Source organism: Athene noctua, chromosome Z (genome assembly GCF_965140245.1).
Source record: "Athene noctua chromosome Z, bAthNoc1.hap1.1, whole genome shotgun sequence".
Lineage (NCBI taxonomy): Eukaryota > Metazoa > Chordata > Aves > Strigiformes > Strigidae > Athene > Athene noctua.
Window position 1 is genome coordinate 25,275,005 of NC_134077.1, and position 17,111 is coordinate 25,292,115.

General features: G+C 41.3%; 1 long non-coding RNA gene across 4 annotated transcripts in view; it reads left to right on the plus strand.

Moving 5' to 3' along the window:
- Positions 1-17,111, plus strand: part of LOC141973364 (uncharacterized) — a 56,389-nt gene that overhangs the window by 19,750 nt on the left and 19,528 nt on the right. For 2 of the 4 annotated variants that reach the window (XR_012635513.1, XR_012635515.1), the window contains 3 exons: positions 2,584-2,652; positions 12,040-12,153; positions 14,598-14,675. This is a non-coding gene — a long non-coding RNA (uncharacterized LOC141973364). The remainder of the gene's footprint in view (positions 1-2,583; positions 2,653-12,039; positions 12,154-14,597; positions 14,676-17,111) is intronic. The other 2 variants (XR_012635512.1, XR_012635514.1) reach the window with 1 other exon arrangement.

Sequence of the window (17,111 nt, forward strand, 5' to 3'; positions counted from 1 at the left end):
CAACATGTGGGCAAAGATCTGCAACCCACATCCCAACAGCAGCCTGGGAAAGGTCTTGTATGCCTATATTACCCATAGCAGGCAGAGCTTACATCATCCTAACCCTGCTTTCTTGCTTGCGAGCTGTAATGGCAAAAATTGTAACTGAGAACCAAGAAGCTCTGGGTGAGAGGAGAGAAACTGAGACTGAGCTTGGGAGAAGGAAAATATGGATCTGGTAGAGGAGAAGGCAATATTTATTCATTTTGCCATTTTACTCACTCATTTTGTCATCTATTCTCTATTCTAGACCTGTTTACCACCAAGGTCATTTTAGACTCCTCTACATGTAGTCTCAACTTCTGATCGACTTACAGATGCTCAAAGAAACAGCTAAAACATCATTGATGTACATATGGATTGTCTAAACAGACTCATGATTAAAGATTGAACTAGGACTGGGACTTGTAAAAGAATAGTAGGAGGGAAAGGATTCAGACTCAATGGTGGGGTAGCCTCTCAGAGAAGGCAGCAGTCAGAAGTCAGTTCACATGAACTGTGAAGGCACAGTCATGTCTTCCTAAAAATATGCCCACGAAATGGGAAATTAAAAGGTTTAAAAAAAACCCCAAATCAATAGGTGGATAAATAAAGGGGGAAAAAAATCCAGGGAAAGCTCTCTCAAATTGAGATCCCGTAAGGAGAAGGCACGTGAGGGTTTCCCAGGAGTGGCTTTTGGGTAAATCCTAGACTGGGGATAGAGCCAAGCCAGACCACTGCTGACAGAGTCCTGCAATATTATATCTTTCCAGGATAAGGCATAAAATGGGCAGATGGCTGTGGCATGCTTCCCTGTGGTCTGGCCTGGATCCATGAAAGGTTAGTCTAGTAAAAACAGCTGCAGAGAAAGTTGGCTTCTTTGTCCCTTGGGACAAATGGATTCACTGAGGCCCATGGAGGAGGAACAGAGCCTAATGAATGAGGAAGGAATGTGGTAAATGTGCAAGCTTTTCACCCCAGCCCCACATTATTGGTGATTATTGAAAAAATGAGATTCTCAACAATCTGTTTTGTCTGATCTGCCTTATATTATATTTTATAAACACCAGAATACTGTTATGGTCTAGCATTCCATTTTAAAATGCTTTAATAGTTTGTGAGACAAAACATGCGTCCTCCTCCTCACTGAGAATAAAAGAGCATAGCTAGCTTCTGGGGAAAAAACATCCCTCCTTTCTCTGGAGGAGTGTTGGTTTATGGGGTCATGTCCCAGATGCCAACGTGGTGTCAGATCCATCTGGCATCCATGGATTTGGCACAATACCCCCTCAGAGACAGATGAGAAATTCTTGTATTAGAAATGGTTTACTGAAAAGTTTGGTCTACAGACTGGGAGTGGATGGCTGGTCTGATAAAAGTCACTGTGCATTTTTACTTTCAGGATTGAAAGCCACTGGTTCAGGTATGGCCCAGGGCCACCCACTTGCTGGCAGAGTGATGGAGCTCGTTTGCAAGGCTGTGGTCCTTAATGAGCTAAATTAATTGTGGAAAATGGTGGCAGTTCATGCCATATTCAGGGAATACATGTTGTAACAGCTCCCTGCTTAAAAGTTTCAAGGAGAGATTCATGCTTCCTGCTTTACTGCTTTCTAGGGAAGCTGAAGATTATTGCTACCCAGAGTATTGCTATACCTCTTAGCAAAGGTTTCAGGGAAGGGAAAAGACTTTTTTTTTTTTTTCAGGCTACAAGTGCTCACCCCCCTTTTCTTTCCCATGAGAAAACTGAGTTTTAGAGGATCAGGAGGTAGATATGGTTCACAGAAGTAATGTCTGGCCTGATATGTGTTTTTGAAGACATGAAGTGATCACTTGTCTGAAGTAAGGTTACAGCAGAACTGTTGCCTTAAAGCAGTTTGGCCCAGACACAATTTATGTGATCCTGCCAAAGCGTGAAAAGAGCTTGGAATAAACCTGAGACTGTTGCTCTTAGAAAGGAAAGCTTTCAAAGCATGTCCACAGATTTCCTAGGACTGAGCAACACAGCTTTGGAAGGTGTAGATAATTGTGCTTTAGATGCTATTTGACATTATAATTGTCCAGGAAGGGTAGAGGCAGGGTGTCTGCCCTCTGGCAGGTCAAGTCTCCTTTGGGAGGTCCTCAGAGAACAGGCAGTTACTTCTCCATTTCCTTCTTTACAGGTTTTGGGGAAAATGTGGGGGCAAGCCCTTTGGGCCCTTCATAGTTCTCAGGCAATGGAAAAAAATTGAAAAGCCGATTAAAATTAAGTTGAGGGCTTAAACCACAACCTCCACAGAGCTGGAGCAAATGATTAATTCTGAAGTGTCTATAGGGCTCTCTGATGTGCTGGCATGTGGTAGGAGAGATATAGGACCTGGGCTTCCATGAGGGGTAGATAGGAGTGAACATGCATGGTAATGGGGGTTGTACAGTAGCGTGTTGCCTAAATGGAGCTTTTGGCATGTCCCCACTGTCTATAAGGTGGACCTGAAAGATCCTTCCACCTAGTTTGTAGGCAGCTGCAGTGTTACCCTGCTAGAACATGATGACTTCTGTCAAATGCATTTTGATTTTTTTTTTCTGCAGAGTTCCTTAGGGACACTTTCATGAACATACTGATGGGCTTTGTTTAAAGGAAAAAGAAGTTCTTGGAAGGTCTGTAAAAAGCAATGTATATATAGTGTCTGTATATACATATCTATGTATATATGCATAGTTCCTTGATTTAGCATATGGAGTTAAGATGGACAAAACTAATTTTGAAGCTACCAACCTTGAAAAGCTTTTCAAAGACATATTAATGTAGAGCCAAAACATGAGAATCTGTCCTAGGTTGGTTTATACATATGAACAAAAATATTTACTCAGCTAGTAAGTATTTGATTAACCTTTGTTTATTGCTTCAAGATGAGGGACAGTTAAAATACAGGAACTCATGGATTATATTTTTGCTTTTTAGCTAATGTTCACTTCCTCCACAGGAAAAAATACGGTGTAGTTAGGAGAAGAATGCATTTCTTTCTCATCTCAAAGTCTGTATTTCAAAGTCCAGAGCTGAACTCAGGAGAAATGTACCTATTCTCTTCTTTTGTTTAAAACTAAAGCAGAATACGGTTACAAGCAATGAAAGACCATGCATCACACAACTCCCCTGATGTGGCAAATATGGAGATACAAGCAAAAGCATGTGCTAAGCTTCTGCTTTCTGAGTTGGACTGGTATTTTTTATTTGTAATCTAAAATGTAGCAATGTCAAACACTGAGACTTTTTAGGCACTTTCTGTTTCTAAGGCTTTACTTTACAATATGTTTCACAGTTCAAACTAGTTTATTTCAAAGGGAGGACACAAACCCCTTTTTATGCTGTGCACTGCTGCTAACAAGACCCATCTGTCCCAGCCATCCATCTTCCTCGAATGGGTCAAAGAGCATTGCTGCCTCTCTACCCAAGGTCCCGGTACGTGCCAGTTTGAAACCTGCCATGAAATCACCCATTTTTTTCCTGCTGTGTAATCCAGATTAGGAATTCTTTTGTCCTGAATAATCTGATGGGAGCATGTTGCAATACAGAGAGGAGGCTGTGGGCTGCTGACTGCCTGAACCAAGAGGGTGGTCAGGAGGCGGCTTGACCCACTGAGCTCTATTAGGAGCTACAGCTCATGTTGGGGACTCCCGTGTTGGGGGGATTAAGAAAAGCAGTAGTTGCTATGTGACCTTGAAGGGCTGGAATATCCTTTGTGACAAAGTAGAACAAGACCTTTCATTTGGATATGAATCTAGCAGGGTGTAACAAACAAAACAAACTTCAGTAATTTAATTAATTTTGGGGGTGTGTTTTGTTTTGTTGTTTGTTTAGTTTTTTTAAAAATAAAATAACTGTGCTCAATAAGGATAGACTGAATTAGATGGTTTGCATGCCTTAATAATTTGTCATTTGAGAGTCACTTTTGAATCATGATTGACAACAAAAGAGCTCTCTGACACTGTCCATATGGACCAGTCAGAAACAGATTTTGTTGGTGTAGATTGTTTGGCACCTGGGGCAGGAATAGTCTCTATCTCAGGCACTCTTAGAGGCACAGGCTTTGCTTAGATCTAGTGTCATACTAAAACGTGGAAATGACGTAAGGTCTTCTTTTCTGTTTTTGCAGTGCGGCATTTGTAAAATAGCATCTGTTAGAAGGTGCTTTAGACAAAAATGTGAACATAACCATGAATAACAGGAGGGAATCATATAGCAATATATGATATTATAATATCATATATATAATATAATATAATATAATATAATATAATATAATATAATATAATATAATATAATAGCAGCTGTGGGGACTTCTCAGGAGGAATCTCCAAAGCCCCATGTTCATCTCTGATCAACTCCAATTAAATTTGCAATCACAAAGACAGTCCCAGGCAGCATTTTGCAAAGTAGCTGGCACTGGTGTTACCACTTCGAGTGCTCATCCACACCCAGGAGGGCAGCTCTGAAGCCTTCCTCACAAGATTCAGGTTGAGTAGTAAACCATAGAGTGCACAACACAGTTATTTAGCACATGTCAGTCCTTTGGTTTTGTGGTAAACTATCTTGACTTTCCTGGCTCAAATGAACTGTTTAGCAAAACTGGATCTGTAGATCTGTTTTCTAAACTAGTTCAGCTCCTCAAATGGCATCAGAGACTAGCTGTGGTGGTGGAGGTGAGTGTCAGGCAGGACTGTCCAAGGCCTCCTAATCTACTGCTCTGTGTGAAGAACAATATCTCTTTCTTGTGCCCATGCCCAGGCTCATTTTATTAACATTTGTGCTCACTTTCCTCTCTGGGCACCTACACATCAAGTCATTAATTAGAGAGTCAAAAAAAAAAACCAACCCATGGAACATAATTTCAATTTTGAGGAAGTGCTTCAAACCCTGTAAAATTTCAGGAGGATTATACCTACTATGGTCCTCGCTACCTGGAAAACCCAAGGCAAATGATTTTCAATAGCTTCACTTTGCTGGAGAGGGAACTGGAGCACATAAAAATGCTGTAAATTAACCAACACTGCAAGGTGGTTTAATGGGAAGGCTTTGATTTTGGTTTATTTTTTTTGATTCTCAGTCTGATTATTTGTTCACTGTCAGGTAGCAAAAGATTTCCACATTTCCAGAGAGAAATGCATTGCTTTAGGCTGAGCAAAACCCCAGAACACAACTCTATCAAGAGCCCTGGGCTGTATGATGGGGGACCAAGTGTATTTTGCTGTTAAATTTGCCATTATTATTATTATTATTAATAATAATAATAATAAACCCCCCTATTTTGTATCTTATTCTACTTCCCTTGAACTTACTATTTTAAAAGCTCTTACTGATTTCAAAAGCAATTCAGTCTGGGCCTGTGATGGGCTCAGTCATGCCTCTGACAAACAAGGAAACTCTGGGGTGCAGATTGGAGATGTGTGACGATGAGCAGCTACTTCCAAGAAGCAGGCATTCAGCTAATGAATGTTTCCAAGTGCAACAGGGGAAGCAGGTTGCCTGAGAGAAACAAAATATGTATTTCTCCAGCATTTGCTGGGTCTTTGGCTCACCCCAGACTCGACATGTTTAGGGAGCAGTGACCCTTCTTGCCATTACCAGCTCTGGGTATTCTTGCTTAGCCAGTACAGATTTCCTGCCCATGAGTGTGTCTGTAAGAGTGCTAAGTGGGGAGGGTGCATCACAAAAAGGGCTTTGGTACTGTTCCCCCACTCTAGTGCACTCAAAACACAGATTCAGGTTTTACCAAATCCACCAGATTAAGTTCATGATGGATGAATATAAAAAACAACCTGTAAACCTTGTCTGGAAGAAGGTTTGGTGGTTGGGGATTGGTCAGGGATGAGCAAGGCTGATGGATGGAAAGTATTCAAATGAGTAGATGTTTAGGAACCAGGTAGGTTCAAACCCAGTGCTATGCAGCACTCTCTGGGAGACCACTGGCAGGTCACCTGACCTCCCTGGGCAATAGTAAACCAAAGTGTAAATTTGTTTACAAGCTGAAAACCAGATGCTGCATCTGGGAAGAGCTGGCTCAGGCAAAAATCCTTAACTCCCATTTGTAAACTTGTGTGTCCTTCTCTGAGCAGTGCTGATCTGACCACCAGTCACAGCAGACAAAATTAAAATGATCTTTGGAAATAAATTTGACCTGGATGTTTTTCCTTAGTTTTTTCCTTATTAAATATTATTCTGATTAATTTTGAAAGCGAGAAGTATGGGCTGAATTACTGTCTTAACATAGACCAAAACTCCAAGGAACAAACAATCTGTTCATTTTCCAGAGCAAGCTTTTAACACCTTTGTTGTAAATCAGAGGGTGGGATTGCAATATTCAGACCCAGATGTCTGCAGAGAGGTTCCTGCCCTCAGTGGCAATTGCCCTCAGTGGCAATTGCTAGGCCATATTTATCACCAGTCAAACCCTGCAAACAATAGCAACATGTCAGATCATGCTTTTGGAAATAATTTGTCCTATCAGCTTTTTATCTTCCTATCTGGTTTTTGTACTTGGTGAGAAAAATCAGCCCGATTCTGACACTTTACTTTGTTTCCTCCTCCCACTGTACTTGCCTTCTCAGCTTTCAGCCCACTGGGGTCAAAACACCTTTGGAATGGTGGTGGGCTGCAGATGGTGCTGCAAGAAACTGCTGAAACCACACAGTAATTGTGGGCTGTGCACAGAAGATCTGACAGGGAATAGAAACAAGCACAGTCCTGAGAGGGACTGTTTCCAAATCTGCTCATTCACCATGTGACAAGGTGTGCAAACCATGCTGCAGTGAAGATGCTGATAGAGGGCTATTTCTGCGCTGGTGTGTCTGTGGCTGTATTCTCTTAGTCATGATACTTTTGAGCAAGTGTCAGGGGGAGCCTTAGACTATTTCACCTGTATATACAAATCACATGAATGTGGGTTTTTCAGACCAGATGTTGATATTATATAGTGCTGAGCAAACCTCTGCTTCACTTTCTGAGTCTTGGGATGAATAAAGTGAAAATATGGTATTAATCTCAATATAGAAATCACTTCTCACTCATGCTCTTTTTTCACTAATCAACTATGTTATGAGCTAATTGTCATACTTTGGGGACATATTTGCACAAGAGGTCTTTTCCTCCCTTCTAGGTGTCAAAAGAACTAGACAATTTTGAAAAGAAAAGCTTCATGAAATATTTTATTTTGTTCTCCATTTTACTCATATTTTCTTCAAAATGGGGGAAAAAAAAGAATTCTCAAACGTTTGTAAAGTTGGTAGAGAAGGATGTCTGTGTATGGCAGTGAACTGAACAGTCCACCTAAAGTTAATGGAGTCACAGTTGCATAAAGTCTGTAAGTGAATAGAATCAATCCCTGAATCTTTGGAATTCTTACAGCTCAGTGCTTTATGGCAATTAAATACAAATGAAGCAAAGAAATAAATGTTTTGGGCAGACAAACTTTATGGGAGGATTATGAGCCAAGCAAATAATACTGTAAAGCAGATTCTAAACCGGAATCATTGAAAGTCCTTTATAAAACAGCATGATCTACATTATTCTAATCCATCAAAATTTGATAATGGGACTACAGTTTTAAAAAGCAAAGCAATTGCTACCCCTAATTATGTGTGGATCTGCTTGTCTGAAGAATATCCAAACCTGGTAGAAATAGAGCCTGCAGTTAAAAAAAAGTTAGTCTTTATCAAAAGCCAGGAGCTATCTCATTGTCGTAATTCTTATTATACCAGTTTAAAAAAAAAAAAATTAGTAGATGTTTTTGAAATTGCATACTCTTTTATTTACGTCAAACCCAACATTGTGCAGGCTGCTAATTTTTCATGCTGGGAAATAAGTGTATTTTATCAGATGGCAGGCACTGACTTTACTCTAAATCTTTCCAGCTTGAGCCCACTTGTTCCAGAACTATAGAGTATAGGGATTCCCTGAAAAATGTGGGCTGTATTCAAAAGAAGGGTCTTTTATTTGGGAATGATGACTAACTCATTCATATTTCTGTATTTTTTCTGATTATAGACATTGATCTAGTAACCCACTGAGGTATATACTGAAATTCCACCCTTACCTAGAAAAATATTTAAATATGGCACCTTTCTCAGGAAATACAGGCACTGCATTCAATTCATTGGATGAATTGCTGACTTCTCCAGTAGAGAGTGGGTATGACAGTCAGTGCAAGGAGAAATGCTGAAGCATTACTTCCTTTCATGTGACTTAAATATGTGCTTAAATTTAAACACATGCTTAAATAACATTTCTGCATAGGGATGCTTTCCTGACTCTCAGCCTTAATTACGAGCATATTTTTGGCAGCTGTTTATGTTTCAGATGCGACTGAGTGCCTTTTCTTTGCAGGATTGACTTCTTCAAAGACAGTAAAATGGCACAGAGATATGTGTAAACACCAACTCCTCCAGCAGTGGAGGAGTCCATACTTTTGCAAAGATACATATTTCAGTAGGAAGAATTTGTCCTGCTTACAGGGTTTCAGAAATCTAGTTTACCTCAAAGACTGGCTCTTGTGAAACAGTGCATTTAATGGTGCAAGCATGAAATGATCAAACCAATTTATATGGAGCCATTTCTTTTAATGCATGGGAGTTTAAGCCAAATAAAACCTATCCTGAATGAACTGATCATTGGAGGTATCTGCAATCAAATTTTGTAGCTGTAGATCCAAATAGTTATTGACTCCTTTCTGATGGAAAAGGAAACAGGTAGAAAACACCCTTTATATTCAGATGATTTAAGAAAACTCTTCACAATATCAGCTAACAACAGACAAAAGAGATAAACTGTACCAGTGAAGGCAACAGCCCACCCACAATAAACTGTTCAAATCAGATATGCTATAGTCAGTGTCCACACAGGTTTCATAGTGCTGCAACCATTTGTCCTGCAAAGCTGGATGATGACACTGCAGCATATTGTATAACGTTTGGATTTATACATCAGACTGCGAAGCACTGAAGCTGTAGGAATATTTCTAATTATCTCACAGGGGTTGAGACCCTATCTAATCCCTACTTCAAGTTTGCTTCAAGATAGTATTAATTAGGGGGCTTCACGGGAAAGGAATTACAGCATTTCCTTGTGGTTATGCTGAACAACAGCAATTCATTTCCCTTTCCAGGAAAATCTGTGAATTTGGTTGAAGTGAAAAGTTTATGCCTGGCAGGTGTTGCTTTTAAAACAGTGTGGCTCACAGAAGTCACAGAGCTTGAAATGATGGACTGTTTTTCTTGTCCTTCCTACCCCAGGTAGAAAAAATGTCAGTGACGGCACAGGAAGCCGAAAGCCCTCTTTCCTTCTGGGCAGGGTCCCCCTTCTGAGTATGGATGGCCACAGCTTACCTGCTCACTTGAAGCTCACTTTGTAATCAGCAGGCTGGCACAGTGCACCTTTCTTGATAAAGTTATCTCAAGTAGATCAGCTACCTGGTGCCCAAAAAGTGCAGAAGTGACTTAACTGATGGGTATCTGCTGCAAATAAATACTGCAAGGCCAGAAGCCAAAGAGTTTATTGGCCTGGCAATGAGTTACTGAATAAACAGGAAACATTCTTGCATTGATAACCATATGTTTAACAGCTATTGCAGGTTCTCCACCATTTGAATGAGAAAAAAATGGAGAAGTGACATAGGCACAGTTGAGACATTGAGCTCACCAAATGATCATCTGAGTAATGTGGATGCATGTTTTTGTCTCTCTCCCTGATTTCAGCTCTGTCTTTTGTCACAGCAATATCCTTGCCTTAATCCTTTTCTGCGCCTTTCATCCCTTTTCCCTGAAGCTAGAAGTGCTGGGCTAATATGCTGACTCTCTGCCCCAATAGTCCTGAATGCCTCCTCATACAGTGAAGGTTCTCTGTCATCTCCTCAGCCATTTCATCAGCTTTCCTTGATGATGGTACCATTGTTCTTTTGAGTCCCTTCAGAAGAGGAGGAAAACATTGCTGCTTCTGTGTCTGCCAGCTCCCCAAGTTTTGTCAGGACACTGTTTAGCTGCTGAGCTGGCTCTGCTCTGGGGTGTGATTTCCACAGTGCCAGCCATGAGCGTGGGTGCAACCATGGCAGTTGGGACAGGAACCTGTGGGAAGGCCACTGCCTGTGTTACCAGAGGTGAGACATGTTCCTGGAAGTGGGTGACAGTTAGAAGGGCTTGGGGTGCCCCAGTGTAGGGAAATGGTTTTGTCTTCCTTCAGACCTCCAGAGCATATAGGTGGTCCTTCCCAGGCAGAGACAGGCAAATTGCCTGGTTTAGTACCATGGAGCATCCCGAGTGCACACCCATGTGATCTCCTCCTTGGTGTCTGGTGTGGACAGGGTGCCCCTTCTCCACCTGTGGTCAGCCAGAATCTCTTGGACTTCATCCATCCCTCCTTACTGCTTCAGTGGCAGATTAGCTAAGTCACAGATGGTTTTCAGTGGAGCTAGTTATGTTTCAGCTCTTACCAGGCTACTTAGAGTTTTGACATGGAATGAGATATAACACAGAAAAACTTAAAACTATTACTATTTCTGAGGCAGTGGCTCTATTAATGGCAATGAATGCTAATCCTCATATCACCCCAGTGATGGCTGCTCATCAGCAGCTCGCTTTCGTCTGAGGGGTCAGCAGAAATGCCTATAATTGTGATCAGTATCATATTCTGTTGTTACAGCAGTCCTGGACTTCCCTGTCGCTGGTACTGTGATTATGCATACAGTGATTAAGCAGCTAAAGGGGAAGTTCAGTCTTCAGGTTAAGCCCTGAGCTGGAGGGTCGGTCTGTTGTCTGCACCACATGCAAGTCCTGTGACCTCAGGAAAGCAACTTTCTACCTACATCTCCATTTTCCCGCTGAGAGTATTATTCTAATTTTACCTCACTGGGGTGTTGAGCATATTCTTCAAGCAGCTGGCATTATGGCAATGCAAACACTGTTGAAGGATTCTTATGAATATGGATCTCATCACAGCTGTTTGGACTTCATCTCTTCTCTGTGGTGGGCTGACTCTCAAATAAAGTGTAGTTATTGTCCTTATTAAGCATTGCACCCTATCTGCTTTTTGTCTGGCACTGAATAAAAAGGCTTAGCAAGATGTAAACAACAGCAGGATTTTTTTTTTCCAAAGAGCCCCATTCAAATAAAACAGTGATGCACTGAAATTTTAAGATGAGTGTGTTTATACTCCAACTTAGGTGATAGCAAGGGGAATGGCTTTGCTTAAATAAAACAGCCTCCAAAGAAATCTTAAATTCCATGAGCCATTGCAGATGGTATCTCTCAGTACTTCTGACAGGGTTCCAATGACCAGAGGTTTGAGGAAGATTTGCCAAGCCTTTCCCTTACAATGAGTTTCTCCCGGAAAACTGGGAGGCTTATATAAACTGAAAACTTGGTTTGAAAATATTTAGGTTTTTAAACAGAGAAAACTCGAAGTGACTGGGGCAGACAGAATAGGAGGAAAAAAATGGCAAAATGGAAAGGTTTATATTCAGTCCCCTTCCCAGTCCATGCCGGCCCTTCCAGCCAGTCCCTGCTCCCAGTCAGCTCAGTGGTTTTGCTGGTAGCAGGAATTTTGGCTCAGTCCCTCTGTCCTGATGCCCAGCTGTCATTCCCTGTCCCTCCTGGCATTCCCTGTCCCTTGCTGACATCTGGTGCTTACACCTTCCCTCTTCTGCCTCTGCCCCACAGGGCCCCTGGAGAAGGAGAAGGTGGCTACATCCTCCCTTCCAGCTCTCATGTATCCATCTGTGAAGAGCTGCAGCTAGCGTGCTATGAAGAGTGAGCAAAGGAAGCATGTGCCCCATGCAGTGGCTCCCCTGCTCTGTCTGTTACTGTACCCAAATATTTTCCATGTTCTTCAGCTCTGTGCACACACAGTCCTTTCCCAAAAGTGCAGGACAGTCCTTCAGAACTTCCTTTAACAAAGAGTTTTGGTTAGTTTGTTGGTTGCTGGTTTTCTTTGCTTGTTTGTTTTAAAATTCCTGCCTGCTGTGATTTAAAAACTGATTGAATATAAACATATCTTGGCAGTTCTTCAACTAATCCAAGTAGCCAGACCTCTACGGACATTGGTGGACATAGACAAGTCGCCACATCTGAAGATAAAATACTAGAGGCTCCATCCTGCTGACACAGAAGACAATGGTAAGCCTCCTGCTGACTTCATAAAAAGCAGGATCTGACATTTAGTGTAGTATCTGGAGACGTTTGCTTATGTGGACAAGGGAAAACTTACAGTAACATACATTTCATTCTTTCCTATGTGTGTCCAAATGTGAGGTCACTTGTTCAATTACAACCCTATTCTTATTCTATTGGGTAATGAGGGGAAAACAAAAGAGACTTTGCATTTGCTTATAGCACTGCATTTTTCCCCAGAGCTAACACAATGGCAGTAGGACGTCTTGCTCTCAAGAAAATGTACCAAGCCAACAGGAAAAAAAAAAAAAAAAAAGGCCCAAAACTGAATAGTTGTAAAATGTTATTGAAAGGATTCATCATAGGTTCTAATGGAGGTTTACTGAATGGCTTTGGGAAAGCCTAATTCTTTACAATGATTTTTGAGGTGAACATGTATTTAATTATATTTCAATCAGGTTTAAAGACCTCCTGTTATTATCATTGTTTGGTGAAAAGGTCCTATGTTTTTTTCAAATGTACCTCCTAATTCAAATCTTTTCCTGCAATTTGATTTTGAGAATGAAACTTTTCTAATGCTGATTGCTATTTCTGTGAATCTCAGGCAGGTAAAAGAAGAAGGTATTAGAAGAATTTTATTTTGATGACCGATCAGTTGCTAAGAAGTTTTAAATGACAGTGAGTGTCAAATGATGCAATTAGGCTAGATAAAAGTCTGAAGGCTGTCCGTACAGGCTCTTGAATGTTGTATGGCAAGTCTGATGAAGCGTGATGTCATCACAAATTCATGTGAAGTTGAGGTAACTGGAAAATGCTGGAAAGATGTAGGAAACAGAGGTGCAATGGAGGGAGCCATGGTGAGCTGTGATGGAGCAGAGCACTGGGGTCCCTCACTTCTCTCTTTACCAGAATAACCAAATCTAGGCTGGGTTTAGCTCTCACTTTCTGGCCTTTGCTCCCAGTTCTGCAGTGTCTTGGCTCCATTTCACAGTCTGTCCTGTCCCACAATACTTGTGGAGTTGCACAGCATGACATTTAAAATTTGGAGCTAGGCTTGTTAAATACAGGAGAGTAATGGATGGTTGAAGCACTTCTAAAGACCCAAATGGATTGTTACTTCCTGCCTAAGAGCAGGCTTGCTTACCTGTCAGCCTTCATTTCTTCCTTTACACACTAACCAATCCTACTACCAATGTACCACCACTTCTAGTGAAAAAAAAGTGGCTTGCAGGGGTTACATACTTATAATTTCACTGAATTAATATAAAAAGATTACTTGCCATTTGTTATCTAGAATCCCTTCAGGCCAGGACACAGCTGGGTTGTCTCAGCTATGCACCATAAGAAGCTTGCTGTAGCAAACCCTGCAGCTAAATCTATGAACGTACAGCATACTTGTCTGGCTTTTGTAACACGGATTAGCGTGTCTAATTGAGAAACATTACCTGTTGTTCAGTCTCAGGCTGGAGTCTAAGAGTCATTCCAGCATATGCTTGACTCCTTTTCTCATATTCATGTCTAAAGAAAACTGGCTATTGCAAAATCCTACTGCAGGAGGTTCCCTTGTGCAAAAAAGGATAGTTCCTTACAGGAATTGCCAAACGATTGTATCCCAACCTCAAGTATGTTGCTCCCTTGGCTCAGCTTCTCTGCCCAGTTTAGCAGAGACTCTGACCCTGGACATTTTCCACTGCAATTGCCAAAGCAATTTGAGAGTGGAATATTTTGCGAATGTTTTGTGACAATTTGAAAGTTTTGTAAGAACAGCAACTAGTATTTTTTATTTGGATTAATGACTACTGTGCTTATTGTATCTTTATTGCTAATTTAACTAGTTACTTTGGAGTCCCTTGTACTTACAGAATGTACATAATTTATTCTTGTCCCTGCCCAGAGGCAACTGCAATGTATATCAGATAAGGTACAACACAGTGCAGACACAGTGAACAATGCAAAATTAAAATTATCAGTATAAAATTGTGGCTGTTGATTCTGTCATAAGATTTTCGTCAGTTTATACAGTTTGTCATGTTAGCCAAGAAATGGAAATGGAGTTGACAAGACAAGTCAAAAGAAGCACACTCTGAGATGTGAAACAAAAAATGCTTTAAACTATTGTTCATTTGTTGATAGCTTACTGCAAGTTGTAATGTACCTAGGTCTTTCATCCACCTCATTTTATTCAGCTTCAACTGTGTATTAAGGCCTGTTCCTGGGATGAGAAAACAGTTTGCCTTTAGTCCTTTGACTGCATTGGTATATTTTATTTTCACTCAGTTTTTTTGGTTTTGGTCAGACTAACTCAACAACATACAAAGTGAGATGCCCTAGCCAGGTTTTGGGAAAACCAGAGAGATATCTGATGGCCACATCTTTCTCTCAGACTGTTTTCTGTTTTGTTTTGTTTTGTTTTTTCCAGGCTGTTAAAGTCTTTGCCTTGTGTTTTGCAGATATACTTTGCATTCCTCTGATATGTGGAAATGTGTCTGAACGTCCTCACTATTGGGGCATTCTGGGGCAGCTACCAGGTTAGTACCATATTGCCTGTTTTTGACAATGATATTTGACTGAAAGTTCCATGTTAAGAAATGAACTAATTTCTGTCTCTGTTCCCAGTACATAAGCTAGTTGTCAACCATATGCAATGAGAGTCCTGATTGTCCTTAAAAGTTCCTATTTTTTCATTTTTGTCCCCTCAAATCCTCATAGCATTTCAAAAGTTCTTTTGATTCACTTGTGAATACAATGGCCTTTTATTTGTCTACACCTTGATTATAATGGAGTTTGCTGGAGTGGTTAAAGGATCCCTCCCCGGGGCATTTGTCATTCCTATACTTCAGACAATGTTTGCACAAGTTCCCTTTCATTCTCTTTCCTATTATTTGTGATTTCTGCAATACTGAGATCTCTTGCATAAGACCATCACTGGTACAAAAGTATTTGAAAGGCATAATTTTGAAAGGCATTCTCTGTCACCTCCTAATTGCATGCTTATATTTGGGAAAGGCTCTTGGCATTTTTCTTGAAAGCCAATATCCTCCTGTAGAGTCAGTACCGTCCCTGGCATCAGACTGACATCAGAGTCCATGGCCTTCCATTGGTGACTCTTTGCCATGTTACACACATGCACCTGCTGTCTGTGTGAGCATGCTTAATAGCACCGGAAACTTTTTAAAAGGCATACTCATTTTATGCAGTTTAATGCAGAATTCATCACATTAAAACAATTACTAGAGTTGGGATACAAGACAGCTCTCAGAATCTGAATATCTGCCTGGGGCATCCTTTGATCCCCAGCACTTTACATAACCTGGAGATCTCAGGTTGAGTGTGATGCAACATGAGTTGACCTTCTATTGTTCTCCTGTTACATGGCCCCATGGTTACATTTGGAATTAAATGCAATGGAAGTAGGTTCTTCTCTCCCTTCAGTTCCCAAGAAGGCTGTTAGGATGCTGAGCTGCCTGCCCCCTAGAAGGAGGAGTCTGTCCCAGAGGGCTTCAAGCCTCATACACACAGCAGGACTGCAGCTCCTGATGGACAGGCAGAAGTTGGCAGTGCTCTTTGGTAGCAACCAAGCTTCCTGCTGTTCAGAAGGACCCATTATTTCTAACTAAATTTGAAGTGAGAAGGCTGAAGTCTCCAGAAATAAAATCAACTCCTGGAGCTGAATTGCCATGTTACTCAACTTCAGGGTCTTGTGAAGGGGGACTCTGATTCCTATAGATTTGAACTTGCTTTGTGTTGCTCCTCTGGTCATTAATTGAACAGACTCCTAGGCACAGCAGTTTAAGAAGAGAAGGTTATCTTTTAATGACAGTGTGTGAAGAGACCTTTCCCAATTAATAGATTCCAAGACTATTAAACCTTTTCTTCAGTATTTTTTTGGCAGCTCTGATAACCTAGATCTATCTGCCCCTTCTTCCCAGCAGCCTCTTTTCTTACAACTGTAAAGTGATGAGTATTTCCAGTCTGGTTTAGGTTTCTGATTTCAGCTAGTGTGTACATGTGTGTAATGTAACCGTTATTTCAGTGGGGATCTCTTTCTATGCTTTGCTGTGCTTGAAGTATTTGGCATTTAATTCAAAGGCTCTTCCCATGTGATGATCAGGACCGTTCAGTGATCAGGGAGCCATCCAGTGCCAAGCCCTGTGAGTAGGATGCTTTATATGTTTGATGCTCTCTATTGTGAAATCTCACACTTCAATATACAATGATGTTTACACGCAAAGTAAAGCTGTTTGGTTTAAAAAGAGAATAAAAAGACCCTCACAACTGCATGATGTTCTGACTTGGTCTTGCATGACCTATTGTGCTCCGCAGGCCTGGTCTGGCACTGCCAGGGCTCTGGCATTTCCCACGTCATGGGGCTGCTCCAGAGCTGCTGCTCCATGGGAGTAGGAGATGCGTCCCCTACCTGCTGGCCTCACGTCCTCTCCTCAGCACAGCCCTAGCAGAGCTCATGGTGCTCAGGGCTGGCACAGCCCTGAGTTGTTTCTTGCTGCCTTGGTGTTGTCATTTTATGGCCTTCAGACTGTAATATAACATCGTTTCACGCGTCTCTGGCCCTTCTCAGGTTTCCAGCTGTGCTATGTGATAGTGGGCTTCAGGAACCAATCTGTTTGGACAGGTCCCTGTCTATGGAGGCAGAGGAGGATTTCCTCTGGATGACATAGACTGTGCGGGAGGGACAATGGAAGCAGCTGACCTGCGCCTCAATAGCAGCAGGTCACTTCTACAGATGTAGAACTCTCATATTTCCTTTCTAAAGGGTAACTAAAAACCTCAAAACAATATAAAGCACTTAAAATTTAAACATTCACTCACTTCTGGATAAAAGCTGCTTAAGTGCATAACCCAGTATTATTGTCTTACTGTTGCATACTACACACTGCTGCCATTCCATCACATCATGTAGTACCTGCAAAACACTGCAGTGGGAAGAAAGGCCCTGCATCCCCAGG